The sequence below is a fragment of the Nomascus leucogenys genome, chromosome 14 (genome assembly GCF_006542625.1).
Source record: "Nomascus leucogenys isolate Asia chromosome 14, Asia_NLE_v1, whole genome shotgun sequence".
In the NCBI taxonomy this organism is placed as follows: domain Eukaryota; kingdom Metazoa; phylum Chordata; class Mammalia; order Primates; family Hylobatidae; genus Nomascus; species Nomascus leucogenys.
Window position 1 is genome coordinate 32,543,124 of NC_044394.1, and position 16,868 is coordinate 32,559,991.

General features: G+C 36.8%; 1 long non-coding RNA gene across 1 annotated transcript in view; it reads right to left on the reverse strand.

Moving 5' to 3' along the window:
* LOC105738575 overlaps positions 1 to 16,502 on the reverse strand; it is a 29,663-nt gene extending 13,161 nt beyond the window's left edge. Inside the window, exons 1-2 of the long non-coding RNA XR_001114404.2 lie at positions 16,429 to 16,502; positions 14,814 to 14,919 (exon numbers count right to left, since the gene is read on the reverse strand). This is a non-coding gene — a long non-coding RNA (uncharacterized LOC105738575). The remainder of the gene's footprint in view (positions 1 to 14,813; positions 14,920 to 16,428) is intronic.
* Positions 16,503 to 16,868: the final 366 nt, after the last annotated feature.

Sequence of the window (16,868 nt, forward strand, 5' to 3'; positions counted from 1 at the left end):
GGAGAAGTTTCTGACCTTACCTGGAGCTGAGCCAATTTAGAGAGTCGAGTGAAATACAGGGGTAGAGGAAGCAGCAGAAAGGCCCTGGGAGCTTGCTGGGTCCCCTAGCTGGCTATTCCTGCCTGGCACCACAGGGTTCCATTCAGTGGGTGACCAGAGGAGCAGGGGGTACAACGCCACAGGCAGAAGGAAATCTCTAGCTGAACTCTGTAACAGTTTGAATGGGGCAAGAAGCCTTTTGGCCAGAACTCACAGGAGGGCGCAAATCTGGCATGCAGACTCCACAGGCAGGGGAAGAACCAAGCCCTTTTCTCTGGCAGCTGGGAGGTGGAAAGCCTGGGGCAGATTTTCAATCCCGTCATGCCCTCTGCCTGGAAACAGACCAGGGCTGTTTGCGGGGAGCACAGTGGGAGTGAGACCACCCCTTTATTTTGCATGGGAGCTGGGTGAGGCCTGTGACTGCCAGCTTTTCCCCATTTCCCTGACAACCTGCATGACTCAGCAGACAGCCATAACCCTCCTAGGTACACAACTCCAGTGACCTGGGAACATCATCCCCATCTGCCACAGCAGCCACAGCAAGAGCCACCCAAGGTCCAAGGAGAATCTGAGTTCAGACATGCCTAGCCCTGCCTCGACCTGATGGTCCTTCCCTGTCTACCCTGGTAGTGGAAGACAAAGGGCATATAATCTTGGGAGTTTTAGGGCCCCATCCATCATCAGTCCCTCTCTATACTACTAAAGCTGGTGCTTTCTGGAAAGCCCCACCTCCTGGCAGGAGGCCAACCACATAAAAATAGAGCATTAAACCACCAAAGCTAAGAACCCTCATTGAGTCCACTGCATGCCCCCCGCCACCTCCACCAGAACAGGCACTAGTATCCACAGCTGAGAGACCCATAGGTGGTTCACATCACAGGACTCTGTGCAAACAATGCAAACAACCCCCAGTGCCAGCCCAGAGCTGGATAGACTCGCTGGGTGGCTAGACTCAGAAGACAGACAACAATCACTGCAGTTTGGCTCACAGGAAGCCACATCCATAGGAAAAGGGGGAGAGTACTATAACAAGGGAACACCCCGTGGGACAAAAGAATCTGAACAGCAGTCTTCAGCCCTAGACCTTCCCTCTGACAGAGACTACCCAAATGAGAAGGAAACCAACCCTGGTAATATGACAAAAACAGGCCCTTCAAATACATGGAAATTAAATAACCTTCTCCTGAATTAGCAATGGGTCAAAAACAAAATCAAGATAGAAATTTAAAAATTCTTTGAACTGAATGATGATAATGACACAACCTATCAAAACCTCTTTGATACAGCAAAGGTGATGCTAAGAGGAAAGTTCACAGCCCTAAGTACCTACATCAAAAAGACCTCACAAATTGACATTCTAAGGTCACACCTCAAGGAACTGGAGAAACAAGAACAAACAAAACCCAAGCCCAGCAGAAGAAAGGAAATTACTAAGATCAGAGCAGAACTAAATGAAATAAAAAATATATATTTACAAAAAGATAAATGAAACAAAAAGCTGGTTCTTTGAAAAGATAAATAAAATTGATAGACCACTAGCAAGATTAACCAAGAAAAGAAGAGAGAAAATCCAAATAACCTCACTAAGAAACGAAACAGGAGATATTACAACTGACACCACTGAAATACAAAAGATCATTCACGGCTGCTATGAACACCTTTACACACATAAACTAGAAAACCTAAAAGAGATGGAAAAATACAACCTCCTAGCTTAAATCAGGAAGAATTAAACACCCCCTGCAGACCAATAACAAGCAGAGAGATTGAAATGGTAATTTTTAAATTACCAACAAAAAAAGGTCCCGGACCAGGCAGATTCACAGCAGAATTCTACCAGACATTCAAAGAATTGGTACCAAGCCTTTTGATACTATTCCATAAGATAAAGAAAGAAGGAACCCTCCCTCATTCATTTTATGAAGCCAGCATCACCCTAATAAGAAAACCAGGAAAGAACATAATCAAAAAAGAAAATTATAGTTCAATATTCTTGATGAACATTGAGGCTAAAATCATTAACAAAATACTTGCTAACTGAATCCAACAACATATCAAAAAGATAATCCACCACGATCAAGTGGGTTTCATATCAGGGATACAGGGATGGTTTAACATACACAAGTCAGTAAATGTGATACACCACATAAACACAATTAAAAACAAAAATCACATGATCATCTCAATAGATGCAGAAGAAAAATTCAACAAAATACAGCATCCTTTTATGATTAAAACTCTCAGCAAAAATCAGCATACAAGGGACATACATTAATGTAATAAAAGTAATCTAAGACAAACTCACAGCCAACATAATATTGAATGAGGAAAAGTTGAAAGCATTCCCTCTGAGAATGGGAACAAGACAAGGATGCCCACTCTCACCACTCCTCTTCAATACAGTACTGGAAGTTCCTAGCCAGAGCAATCAGACAAGAAAAAGAAATAAAGAGCATCCAAATCGGCAAAGAGGAAGTCAAACTGTCACTGTTTGTTGATGAGACGATCATTCACTTTGAAAACCCTAAGAAATCCTCCAGAAAGCTCCTAGAACTGATAAAGCAACCCAGCAAATTTCCAATGCAAGATTAATGTACACAACTCAGTAGCTCTTCTATAGATTAGCAGCAACCAAGCGGAGAATCAAATCAAGAACTCAACCCCTTTTATAATAGCTGCAAAAAACAAACAAACAAAAATACTTAGGAATATACCTAACCAAGGAGTCGAAAGACCTCTACAAGGAAAACTATAAAACACTGCTGAAAGAAATCATAGACGACACAAACAAATGGAAACACATCCCATGCTCATGGATGTGTAGAGTCAATACTGTGAAAATGACCATACTGCCAAAAGCAACCTACAAATTCAAGGCAATATCCATCAAAATACCATCAGCATTCTTCACAAAATTAGAAAAAACAATTCCAAAATTCATATGGAACCAAAAAAGAGCCTGCATAGCCAAAGCAAGACTAAGCAAAAAGAACAAATCTGGTGGCATCACACTACCTGATTTCAAACTATACTATAAGGCCATAGTCACCAAAACAGCATGGTACTGGTATAGAAATAGGCATATAGACTGAGGAAACAGAATAGAGAATCCAGAAATAAACCAAATAAAGCCAACTGATCTTCAATAAAGCAAACAAAAACATAAAATGGGGAAAGAACACCCTTTTCAACAGATGGTGCTGGGATAATTGGCTACCCACATGTAGAAGAATGAAACTGGATCCTCATCTCTTATTTTATACAAAAATCAACTCCAGATGGATTAAGCACTTAAACCTAAGACCTGAAACTATAAAAATTCTAGCAGATAACATTGGAGAAACCTTTCTAAACATTGGTTTAGGCAAGGATTTCATGACCAAGAACACAAACGCAAATATGCAATAAAAAACAAGAAAAATAGTTGGGACCTAATTAAACTACAGAGCTTTTAAACAGCAAAAGGAACAGTCAACAGAGTAAACAGACAACCCACAGAGTGGGAGAAAATCTTCACAATCTACACATCTGACCAAGGACTAATACCCAGAATCTACAACAAACTCAAACAAATCAGCAAGAAAAAAAACAAACAATCCCAACAAAAAGTGGGCAAAGGACATGAATCGACAATTCTCAAAAGAGGATGTACAAATGGCCAATAAACATGAAAAAATGCCCAACATCACTAATGATCTGGGAAATGCAAATCAAAACGACCTTACTCCTGCAAGAATGGCCATAATTAAAAAATAAAAAAAACAGTAGATGTTGGCATGAATGTGGTGAACAGGGAACACTTCTACACTGCTGGTGGGAATGTAAACTAGTACAGCCACTATGGAAAACAGTGTGGAGATTCCTTAAAGAACTAAAAGTAGAACTACCATTTGATCCAGCAATCCCACTACCAGGTATCTACCCAGAGGAAAAGATACTTGGACATGCATGTTTATAGTGGCACAATTTACAATAGCAAAATCGTGGAACCAACCCAAATGCTCATCAATCAACAAGTGGATAAAGAAACTGTGAGATATATATATATATATATATATATCTTATATATATATATATATATCTTATATATATATATCTTATATATATATCTTTTATATATATATTATAAAAAATATATATTATATAACATACATATATTATACATATATAACATATATACTATACATACATATATACATATATGTGTGTATATACACATATATACATATATATTATACATACATATATGTATATATACACGTATATATACACATATATATTATACATACATACATGTATATATACACGTATATATACACATATATATTATACATACATACATGTATATATACACGTATATATACACATATATATTATACATACATATATGTATATATACGTGTATATATACACATATATATTATACATACATATATGTATATATACACGTATATATACACATATATATTATACATACATATATTATATATATGTATGTATAATGGAATATTATGCAGCCATAAAAAGGATTGTATTAACAGCATTTGCAGTGACCCAGATGAAACTGCAGACTATTATTCTAAGTGAAGTAACTCAGGAATGAAAAACCAAACATTGTATGTTCTCATTGATATGTGGGAGCTAAGCTATGAGGATGTGAAGGCATAAGAATGATACAATGGGCTTTGGGGACTTGGGGGGATGCGTGAGGGGGGAAGAGGGATAAAAGACTACAAACGTGGTGCAATGTATACTGCTGAGGTGATGGGTGCACCAAAATCTCACAAATCACCACAAAGAATTTATTCATGTAACTAAATACCACCTACACCCCAATAACTTATAGGGAAAATAAATAAATAAAATTTTTTTAAAAATACATAATCATATATATATATATATATAAAATGTATACATTAAGTCCCATTTTTAAGAGTAAACTATTAAAAGTATTCCCTTTGCGATTACAAATAAGACAAAAATATCCACTATCACTAATTTTATTCAACAATGTACTGGAGATCCTAGACAATACTGTAAAGAAATAAAAAGGATAAAGATTTGGAAAAAATAAAACTGTTGTTCAGATACACAATAGGAATTAGTTTACCAAGAATATTAGACATAAAATTACATATAAAAGCTATTACATTTTTATATACCAGCAACAATTACCTAGAAGGTGAAATTTTTAAAACATCATTTATAAAATATGGATTATCTAGGAATAAATTTAATAAAATAATTAAGAAACCTCTATGGAAAAAATAATAATACTGCTTTTAAAGATTTTTAATGTAAATAAATAGAAAGTAGACTATATGGGATCAAAAGACTCCAGTAATAAAGATGTCCATTCTCCCTAAATTGATCTATATATTCAACAGAATAAATACCAAAATCTCAACAGTTTGTTGTGTGTGAATGGAGCAGGGAAGGTGAAGAAAGAGAGAGAGAGAAGTGAGAAAAACAATGTGCATGTCCATATATGTTTGTTTTGAAACTTGAAAGCTGATTTTAAAATTCATGTGAAACTATTGAAGTGTTGGCTATTCTTGACCAAGATAAGCATGAAGAAGAAAACTGGGGGGAGGGGACCTTGTTCTACTAATTATTAAAAATTATTCTAAAGCTACTATTATTAAAACAGCCTGGTACAGGCTAAAAGGTAGAAACAGAGAAAATCAAACAAAACAGAGAACCCAGAAACTCAACAATACTTACCAGGACAACTGATACATAATTGAGTTAGCATTGTAGTTCAGTGGAAAAAGAACAAAATTTCAAAAGAAAATTGTGCTGTTATAATCAGGTATTCTTTAGAGAAAAATTAAAATTTACCTTTACCTACATATACATACAGGTAATCAATCCAGTTATTTAATCCTAAACACCTATATATGAAAAGTAAAGATATAATATTTCAGATAATATCTTCCTGGTATGTAAGAGTTTTTAAATAAGACACAAAAAGTAAACTTTGTAACAAATAAAAGGAAAACTTAGACTATATTAAAATTAAGAAGTTTTGTTCATCAAAAGACACCATAAAGATAGTGGGAAGATAACAATATTTGCAACTCATGTAATTAAAGAAGAATGGCAATCCAGATTATAGTATAATTCCTGCAAATTGCTAAAAAAAAAAAAAAAAAAAAAAAAAAGAAAACCAACAAGAAGATAAAGAAGGAAAAAAAGAGGAGGAAAGAAGAAAGAGAAGCAAGAAAAAGAAATGAACAAAAGACTTGAATTTAAAAAAGGAAATTTGAGGCCCAGCACAGTGGCTCACACCTGTTATCCCAGAATTTTGGAAGGCCGAAGCAGGCGGATCACAAGGTCAGGAGTTCAAGACAAGTCTGGCCACCAAAGTGAAATCCTGTTTCTACCAAAAATACAAAAGTTAGCCAGGCAAAGCGATGTGCACCTGTAGCCCCAGCTACTTGAGAGGCTGAGACAGGATAATCACTTGAACCTGGGAGGCGGAGGTTGCAGTGAGTTCCAAGATAGTGCCACTGCACTCCAGCACTCCAGCCTGGGCGACAGAACAAGACTCCATCTCAAAAAATAAAAATTAATTAATTAATTATAAAAAGGAAATTTAAATAGTCAATAAACATGAAAAGGTTCTTGATCTTACTAATCATCAAAGAAATGCAAATTAAAAGAAAAATTAGCAATTACTATACTGGCACGAGATTTGAAAAAATTATATTTTACAATACCAAGTGCTGGTGAGGAGGTGGATGCAACGTCAAGTTCGAACACTGTTGGTGGAGGCATATATTTGCAAAATTCCTTTGGAAAAAATTTGGCCGTGCCTAAAAATGTTGAACCCATACATGAATTATGACCAAGCAATTCCAGATATATACACCAGAGAAACTCATGCCTCGGAAGGTTTGTACCAGTTGTCCATAGGAACATTGCCTAAAATTGGACACATCCCAAATGTACATCAACAGTAGAATGGAAAAATAAAGTGTAACATATTTAAAGTAGAATAACATACCACAATAAAATTAAGTACACATCAATAATACGTGTCAATGAATTTCACAAACAAAAATGAGGAAAAGAAGCAAGTGACAAAAGAATATTTACAGTGTCATTCCATTTGTATTAAGTTCAAAAAGAGAAGGAAATGCAATGCAATTTACTGACAAGCATTAGTGGTAACAGTATAAAGTAAACAAGAGAAATGATTACCACAGAAGAGTAGTATGTAGTTATGTTTGAAGGGCAGAGGGAATTATGTCAGAAAGAAACAAAAAGAAAATTTCTAAAAACTAGTAATGTTCCATTTTATAACCTGGGGGCAGGGATTATTTGCTTTAATACTATGTTATTTCAATTGACATATTAGTTACCATTCTGAATGATTAACATTGGTTACAAGTTGTTTTTTTAATCAAATATTCAGTAGTCCATAACTACTTATTGGTCAGAAAGGTAGGAAATCTAAAGACAGGAAGTTGTTAAATGAATTAAAATATATTCATATGGATAAGCTAGATACTATATAGTACACTATATAGTATATCTATATATCCATATTCATGTTAATATACTATGCAGCAGTTTAAGAATAAGATATATTTATTTAAACTCATAAGGCAATATATCACAGATGTACACTAAGTGAAAATGACAAATTGTACAAATTTCATTTATACAAAAATGTTCAAATCTCAAAAAATATAAAACCATAGTATATTCCTATTTAAACACATATAAATTTGTAAATGTATTGAATGAGTTCAGAAAAGAAAAAAAAACCCACCAAACTGGTAATAGTAGTTACTTTTACAGAAAGGACTGATGTAGGGTAGAGGTGACACTGGATGGGGAAAGGTGAAGAAATCTAGAGGGAATTGCGTTTAACCAGTATTATTTGCCTTTTTTTTTTAAATAAGGAATGTATTTGTGCATCAATTGCTTCCTTTGTTAAAAGTCTAGGACTTTCACTTCTACCAATGAAGAATTAACTGCTATGGGAAATGTCTCTGTAAACAACTGAAAATTAGACAAAATATATGAAATAGTATTCAGACATGTGTAGCAGATAGCATGGGACTATGATCTGTGACAGAAAGGAAACAAACGAGATGAGCAGTAAAATTAACCCAGATCACTGCCTAGACAGTTTCCAGGCCTCAGTACAGGAGGGAGAACTCAAACAGGAAGGGAACCCAGCTGACTTTTTCTCACTAAGTTTAGGAAGCAAAGATAGGGAGGCCAAGGTGTCTAGAATTTGCAGACAAGAGTAAGCAGGGCTGCACAGAGGGTTCCAGAGAACGGCAGAGGGATGCCCTCAAGTCTTTGAGAAATAATCTGTACATAATATGGGGTGAAACTTTGGAAAGCAATAGATCAAATAATTTTCATAGTTCACATATGGCTAGGAAGAGTTTATATTCAAATTCCAAACCACCACAGAAGAGGGATCTCATGATACACAGGAAACTGACTAGAGAGTACTCCGAATGGGGGTGGTTTCATAGTGAAGCTAAATGATCAGTAGAATAAAGGCTGCTCTGCACATGCCCTAACAAAACTTAAAAGCAAGCCTGGAAATGATAAGACTGACAGGAAAGTAACATGACTATATGCAGAACAAATTCAACATGCTTTAAAGAATACAACAAAACCCAGCATGAATGAACATAAAATTCATAATGACTGGAATTCGATTAAAAGTTATAAGCATGTAAAAACAAAAAAAGCAGAAAAATATGACCTATAACTAGAGGAAAATTAAACCAGTCGAAACTGACCCAGAAACAACAGAAATAATTAAATTATTAGAGAAGACTTAAAAACACTATTAACAATACATTCCATATATTCAAGGATATTTTTCAAGACATAAATGTGATGAGAAAAAAAGTGGAAGATATAAAAAAGAACCATATGAACTTCTAGGGATATGCATTAATAAATACACTGGATAAGATTAACAGCATATTAAACACTGTAAAAACAAAAAGTGAATTTGAAAGCGTAGCAATAAAAAATATTCTCTGTAAACCACAGAGAGAAAAAAAAGAATTTAAAAAATGAACAGAGCAAAACAAAACTTCAGTGAATTTGGGGAAATATCAGCCAGTCTAACATACATTTAATTGAAGTTTTGAAAGGAAAAAAGGACTAGGGATTGAGACAGAAAAAAAAACATTTGAAGAAATGATGGCCAAAAAACTTTAAATTTGATGAAACCTGTGAATCCACAAATCCAAGAAGCTCAACAAACTTCAGGCAAAATAGACAGAAAATCATACCAAGGTAAATTATCATAAAAGTGCCAAAAATGCCAAAAAAAGAAAATCTTAAAAGCAGTCAAATAAAAAATGACACATTTAATACAAATAAACAAAAATAAGAATGTCAGCAGACTTCTCCAAAAATATGCATGACAGAAGACAATGGAGAAACATGTTTAAAATACTAAAAGAAAACACTGTCAATGTAGAGTCTTATACTCAGCATACTTATCTTTCAAAACTGAAGACAAGATAAAGATGTTTTGGAAAAACAAATGCTTAAATAATTATTTGCCAGTAAACATTCATTACAAAAATGTTAAAATTCCTTGGGCAGAAGGAAAATATCGGATGGAAATTTAGATCTTCACAAAGGGATGAAGAGCAATGGAAATGGCAAGTATAAAAGACTTTCATCTGATTTTTTAATGTCTTTAAAAGATAGTTGACTATCCAAAACAGTAAGAAAATGGTATTGCGGAGTTTTAACATATGTGGAGATAAGACTGAATGCTTTCTCCCTAAAATCAGTAACAAGGTCAGGATCTCCGCTCACACCACTTCTATTTAACATTGTACTGATGTTCTACCAGTGCAATAAGGGAAGAAAAAAAAATTAAAATCATAGAGAGTTAAAATAATGAAGTAAAACTGTCTCTATTTGCAGATGGCCCAATTGTCCATATGAAAAATCCCAAGGAATATACAAATAGCTACCAGAACTAAAAAGTGAAGTTAGCAAGATCACAGGATACAAGATGAATATACAAAAATCAATTGCATTTATATATACTAGCAACAAATAATTGGACGTTTACTTTTAAAATAGAAATACACCATTTACAATCATGTCAAAAAATATGAAGAGTTAGAGATTTGTCTAAATATGTGTAATACTGACATACTAAAAACTACAAAATAAAATATTGCTAAAAGAAATTAAAGAAGATCTGAATAAACAGACATGCTATGTTCATGAATGAAAGACTCAAAATTAGTAATGTACCAACTTTCCCATATTGATCTAAGGGTTTAATACAATCCCAATCAAAATCACAGCAGTCTTTTTGTAGAAACTGGTAAGCCGATTCTAAATTTTATAGGAAAATGAAATGACCCAAAATTGCTAAAATAAATTTGAAAAAGAAAAACAAAGTTAGAAAGTGTTCACTACGTGATTCAAGACTTACTATAAAGCTATAATAATTAAGTCAGTATAGTATTTATCTGAGGATAAACATAAAGATCAGTGGAACAAAAAAGAGTCCAGAAATAGATCTACTCAAAGATGTCAAGGTTATTCAATGGGGAAACATAGTTTTTTCCAACAAATAGTGCTGGAACAATTGGATATCCATTTGGAAAAATAGCAAGCCTAGACACTAACCTTTCACAATACATAAAAATTAACTCAAGAAGCATCACAGGTCTAAATATAAGAGCTAAAACTATAAAACTTCCAAAAAAACTCTTAAGAAAAAATATTTGTGACCTTGGGTTAGGAAAATATTTCAAAAATAGGACACAGAAAATACAAAGAAAAACATGATAAATTAGACTTCGCCAAATTAAAAACTTTTGATCTTTAAAATTGACCATTAATAAGAATACAAGCCACAAAATTGGTGGGAGAAAATATTTGCAAAATTTGTGTCTTATGAAAGACTTGAATCCAGAACATGTTAAAAAACACAATTCAACAATAATAAAACTTGATTTTTTAGATGAGTAAAAGATTTGAACAAAGAAAATATGAATGGCAAACAAGCATGTAAAAAGATGCTAACGTCATTAGTATTAGAGAAATGCAAATTAAAACCACAATGAAATATCACTATACTCTCTCTGAAACAGCTAGAATTAAAAAGACTGACAATACCTAGGATTGACGCGAATATGGAGCAACTGAAATTCATACATTGCTGGTGGGAATATAAAATTATACAGCCATTTTGGAAGCCATTTGGCATATGCTTATCATATCACACAGCAATTCTACTCATAGTATTTACCCAAAAAATGGAAACATGCTTCTACACAATGTTTTGTGTGCAAATGTTCATAGTCACTTCATTAGTAACAGTCAACAACTGCAAATAACCCAAATGTCTACCAACTGTGAATAAACAAGCATATTATGGTATATCTGCAGGTTGAGATACTACTCAGCAATATAAAGGAAATAATTCATGCTACATAAAACAACATGGGTGAATCTGAAAAGCAGTTTGCTGAGTGAAAGAAACCCAAGACATAAAACTGCCTAACTGTATGATTCAATTTATAAGAAATACGGGGAAAGGCAAAACTAAAATGATAGAAAGCCCAACAGTGATTGTCAGGGACTGGCAGGAGGCAGAGGTGGTTAAAGGGAAAGAAGCATGCAGTAGATTCTGGGGTGATGGGAATATTCTTTATCATGAGTATAATGAGGCAGTGATGATAAATATTTGCCAAAACTAATTGAACTGAACACTTAACAGGGTGAATATAATGATATGTAAATCACACCTGGGGGAAAAAGCTGATTAAAAAAAAGTTTAAGGAGATAAACAGGAAAATGAGGCCAATGGTTATAATGTAAATGTCTAATGCAGCAGGAGTAGGTAGCTTCTAGAATCTTCCAACCCTTCTTCTACCTGCTGCAGCTGCTGGATTGGATCTTTGGATCTGTTACCAATTAAAGAAGCTTAAAAATGCTGAGAAGATATTCTGTAGCTGAAAGCACCACCTTTCCCTATGTAAGGTTACTAGGGAACCTTTAGAAATCTTCTACTCTTGCTCATTGGCCAGGTATGGATTTGCTGAGGTGGGGAGGGTGTAAACTTGCAGGTGATACTGTGCTTTGGTGTCTTTCATCTTATTAAACTCTCCAAACAATCTGAAGGTAAATAGTTATTCCCACTTTGCAGATAAAAAATGGAAAAGGCCTAGAGAGAAGAATTTGGGTTTTTAACTTTGAAAGGGATCACATCCATATCCAGACACATTCTCATGAATTTTTGGAACAGCAAATCACAGAAAAAAATCCCAAAAGCATCTAGAAGAAAAAAAAAAAAAAATCAGCTACCTCTAAGGAACAAGATTCTGCCAATAAATGCTCAAGGAGTTTGTAAGAAGAGTCTTTTGTGGGTTTCCCAAAGCTGCATCAGGTAGGATTGAGAGGAAATGGATAGCATCCCCTTTAGGACTGGTAAAGGAAACCAGAGACTTCATAAACAATAGCAAGGCAAAGAAACCAAGGAATGGCAAGGGAAGGCCCAGAAGCCAGTGTGACTACAGCAGGACTGAGAAATAGGCCTGGAAGGCCAACTTCGTGTCACACTGCAGAAAACTTTATGGTTGAGAAGAAAGAGTAATGATTCTCCCTGCAGCTCTCTGTCCCATGCTTCATCTTTCTATGACCTTTGAATTTCCTACTCTCTCCCCAGAGACCTACTGATCCTCCTAACTAGAGAGTCTAGCACTGGGAAAAGGAAAAGAGTCCCAAGTATATCCACAACCACTAGTCTGGTAGAAAAGAACAAAGAATCCTCAAGAAGATAATGTTGCAAAGGAGAAAAGACAAGGTGTGTAGAGAGAAAGCACAGGAATTTGTGAAGAATAAATAACAGAGCTAATATCTGCTGGCCTCTGTTTGACTGTCCTGTGCTAATGTCTGTGAGGATTCAGGATTCACTGATGATGGTACACTTCTTCCACTCTCCCCTAAACCCTCCTACCCTAGTTTGGATTAGAAACTCTTTCTTGTTTTGATCTTCATGTACACCCTAAGAATACCACCATCACTACAAGTATAAATAAGTAAAGGCTAGCTGAACTACCCAAATTTTCTGACATTCTGTCTCCTAGTTGCTTTGCTCCAGAAGTCCCAGACTTTTCCATTCCTAAGATTAATTCTCTTCCTTTAGCTTTGGTGCATCCCTGATCTTGCAAGGTTCAAAGCCTGCCACATGTTGTAGTCTAAGCTCTTCTCTCCCTCTTTTGCTCCTAGAGGAAAGACAAGGGGAGCTTTGGACCCCAGGAGTTGAGGGAGTAGAGGTGGCCCACACTCTGGCTCAGCTTCCTCTTTCTTTTGTTCTCCTCAAGTGCCTAAAAACAATTTCAGATGCATCTCCCACTGGCATGGGAGATCAATCTCCTGCCAATAACTGCCCCATTAGGTCTAGACAAGAGATTCATGCCCAGCTGCACCCTTGGCTAGTGTCTGACATGATTTTACTTTATAATCCTAAAAGAAAATTTGCCCCTTCCCAACCTTAAGTCACATTACCAACTCTTTCTCTACCTTGACATTACAATTAGCCCCATTATCCTCTCCCAATTCCTGGAGTTCCCTGTGTAAACAAAGAGATGGGAAAATGAAATTCTGCCATACATCTAACACTTCACCAACTTCTGGTTTATTTTAATGCATTCCCAGAAAGCCTCTAGAGGGCAAGCACCAAGCCTTGTTTGTTGTTGTACTCTGCATGTCTGGCACAGTACTTGCTACGTGGTAGATGCTGAATAAATGAAAAAACGAATGCCTCATAGTTTGCTTAAACTGGAAGAATTATACAAGATTCCTTCATGCACAAACCTGCAGGCAAGTCCATGAAAAGATGGCTGTCTGTCTAACTTTCAGCATTCCATCCACTTCAAACATGGCTCCAGGTACCAAAAATGCCCTCATATTTTGGTGCAATGCAGAATCCATACTGGAGGGATGGGCTTTGGTTTTCATGATAGGATTTAATGTGTGAGTTAGGCTGTCAAAAAATGAAAGGAAGGCTGGGCGCAGTGGCTCACCCCTGTAATCCCAGCGCTTTGGGAGGCCAACGCGGGCAGATCACCTGAGGTCGGGAGTTCGAGACCAGCCTGACCAACATGGAGAAACCCCATCTCTACTAAAAATACAAAATTAGCCGGGCGTGGTGGCACGTGCCTGTAATCCCAGCTACTCGGGAACTGAGGCAGGAAAATCACTTGAACCTGGGAAGCAGAGGTTGCAGTGAGCTGAGATTGTGCGATTGCACTCCAGCCTGGGTAACAAGAGCGAAACTCCATCAAAAAAAAAAAAAAAAGGAAGGAAGGAAGGAAGGAAGGAAGAAGGAAGGAAATGAGGCAACAATGAGAAACATTACCTACAAGATGGCAGAAGACCAGAGGGGATGGTAGAGAGCCACAGGGATGAGAAAAAGCACTAACAACCTGCACTTTCCATGTCCCCCACTCTCACAGCTATCTAGACTTTGAATCCACTGGAGAAGCAGCTTGGTTTCTGCCCTTTCTGAGTTCACGGGCTCAGTCTCCTTGAGCTCCTACCTTTTCAAGTGTTCAGTTCCCTGGCAGACAGACCAGCTAAGTTCTACCATGGGTCTATTTCTGTCACCCCCCCTGCAACAAATACCTTCCAGCCTTCTTCTACACCATATGAATTAAAAGCACATCGGTGAGAAAATTAACTGGAAGGAATAAAATTTCATGGCCATTTGGCAGCCTCATGATTCAGCAATACCAGCAGTCCCTCACCTTTGGCTTCAGGTGCCGTGCACAAGCCGGCTCCCGTGAGCCACCAGCCATCACCCACAGTGCTGTTCACAGTCATGGCCTTGGTAGAATGATCAGACCACTACAGCTGCAAGGAGGGAAATCCAGGTCACCGAATGCCTTCCCTCTCCTCTCCACTCCTCTAGCCTATTTCCTTCTACTCAAAATCTCCAGCTATCAGTGCAATCTCATCCCGCAAATCTTTTCTCAAGGAAGATGAAAGGAAGGAACCCTCCCTGCCCATCTCCACTTTTGAAATGACTCCAGGAGTGCCAGCTGTACAGACTTTTCCAGAAGCGTGTTGGAGGAGAGTGTGGCGCATTCAGAGCACCAAGCCTCCCTGATTATGCAAGGCATACAAGAGCCCTTCTATTCATCACCTCGAGGTAGACTATTAAATCTCTGGAAGCCTTCCACATGGTTTAGTAATGGAGATCCATTATGCCCTCCCTCAGGTTCCATCGAACACCAGCAAACAAACATATGGTGAGTAAGTTCTAATGGAATTCCACACCACATGCAGGCTCTGCGCAGAGCTCTGTGCTGGAGGGAAGCTGGCCCCAAGCAGCCTTTGATGGCAACTCCTCCAAGTGGTTTCTGCAACAGGATTTTCCTGCTTTCAACATGTAAGGATATGAGGTGTGGAGAACTTATTTCTGTTTTTTAGTAAAGCATTTGGTGAGGAGTGTGGACATCTTCTTCTATCCCCAGCTTGTAGAGGAGCTTATTAGCTGACTTTGGGTAGGTCATTTGGCCCCCCAAACCTTTGGTGCCTGTCTGTGTAAAATAGCCACAAACAATACCTGTTGTCTATTTCACAGGTGTTGTAATAATGAAACAGCTCAATAGACATAGGATGTTTTGGAAAGCATTTCAGATTTGTATCATTATCACAACCCGCCCCCGTATTTCCCACCTCCAGCCCATGTCTATAGGCTTCATTCCATATAAGAGCCAACTGCATGATCCTTAGGAGAGTTAAAAATAAAACAACAAATCTAGAGTATTGATATTGATAACAAGAAAATGTATTTTCTACAACTCAATAGCTTTACAGTTCCTTTTTGGAAACTATACCTTTAAAAATAAAAACCTGTCTTCTCTCTTTGTCCTCCCTGTCTCCGACCTCTCCCCTCCTCCCCCTTCCCCACCAAAAAGTGATTATGGAGTGAGAGCCATACTGATTATTTTGACTGATCAACTGGAGAAATTTAGATAAATTTGGCTTTTCATTAACTGCAGCTGTTGTTTCTTTCAGTGCTTAAATGCAATTTATCATTTGAATGTGCCGGCTGAGGAACGTTGCTTGAGTTTTCCTTTGCTTTCAATCATTAGTCCTAACAGTATGAATCCAATTTCTATAGTTAGCCTTTAAAAAGGGTCCCATTTTCTGTCCTTTATGGTTGTTCTTATTGAAATATTAAGTTTTAGGGTCAGTTCTCTATCACACACACCACTATCAACATACTACTATTCAAACCCAAATCCAGCTTCCATGCCCTGAAATCACAAGTGCAAAAGCCCAAAACTTCTCAAGGCAGCTCTCCGTCTCCCCACCTCAGCCCCAGCCCATCACCATCCCCACCCACCCGCTTACTTAGAACAATGTTTAATTTGGTCACCAGATTCAAATATGCAGAAGTAAGGCCTCCCAAACTCAACGAGATTTCCAGCTCCAGTGCACAAAAAGAAAGTTGTGTAGTTCCACATGACTTGACTGTGAATGAGAGCTGTGAAGTGATAAACGACCTCCAAACAATATTGGCTTATTTAAATTAAACTATTATTCATTTATACAGGATGATGACTCAGGATTATCTGGACAGGAAGAGAAAAAAAATGAAGTAGGAGGAGATAGCCTCAGAACTTGTTTCCTGTTAATGTTCTAAGAGTAATATCATGCTAGTCTTTATGTGGTTTCTCATTATTCTTAGAACTTTAGTTACCATCTTAATTATTCTATTGTTTCTCTTGGAAGAGGAGGAGGAGTAGACAGGCTACATTTACTCTTTTTTTCACACCATGATGGATTAAACG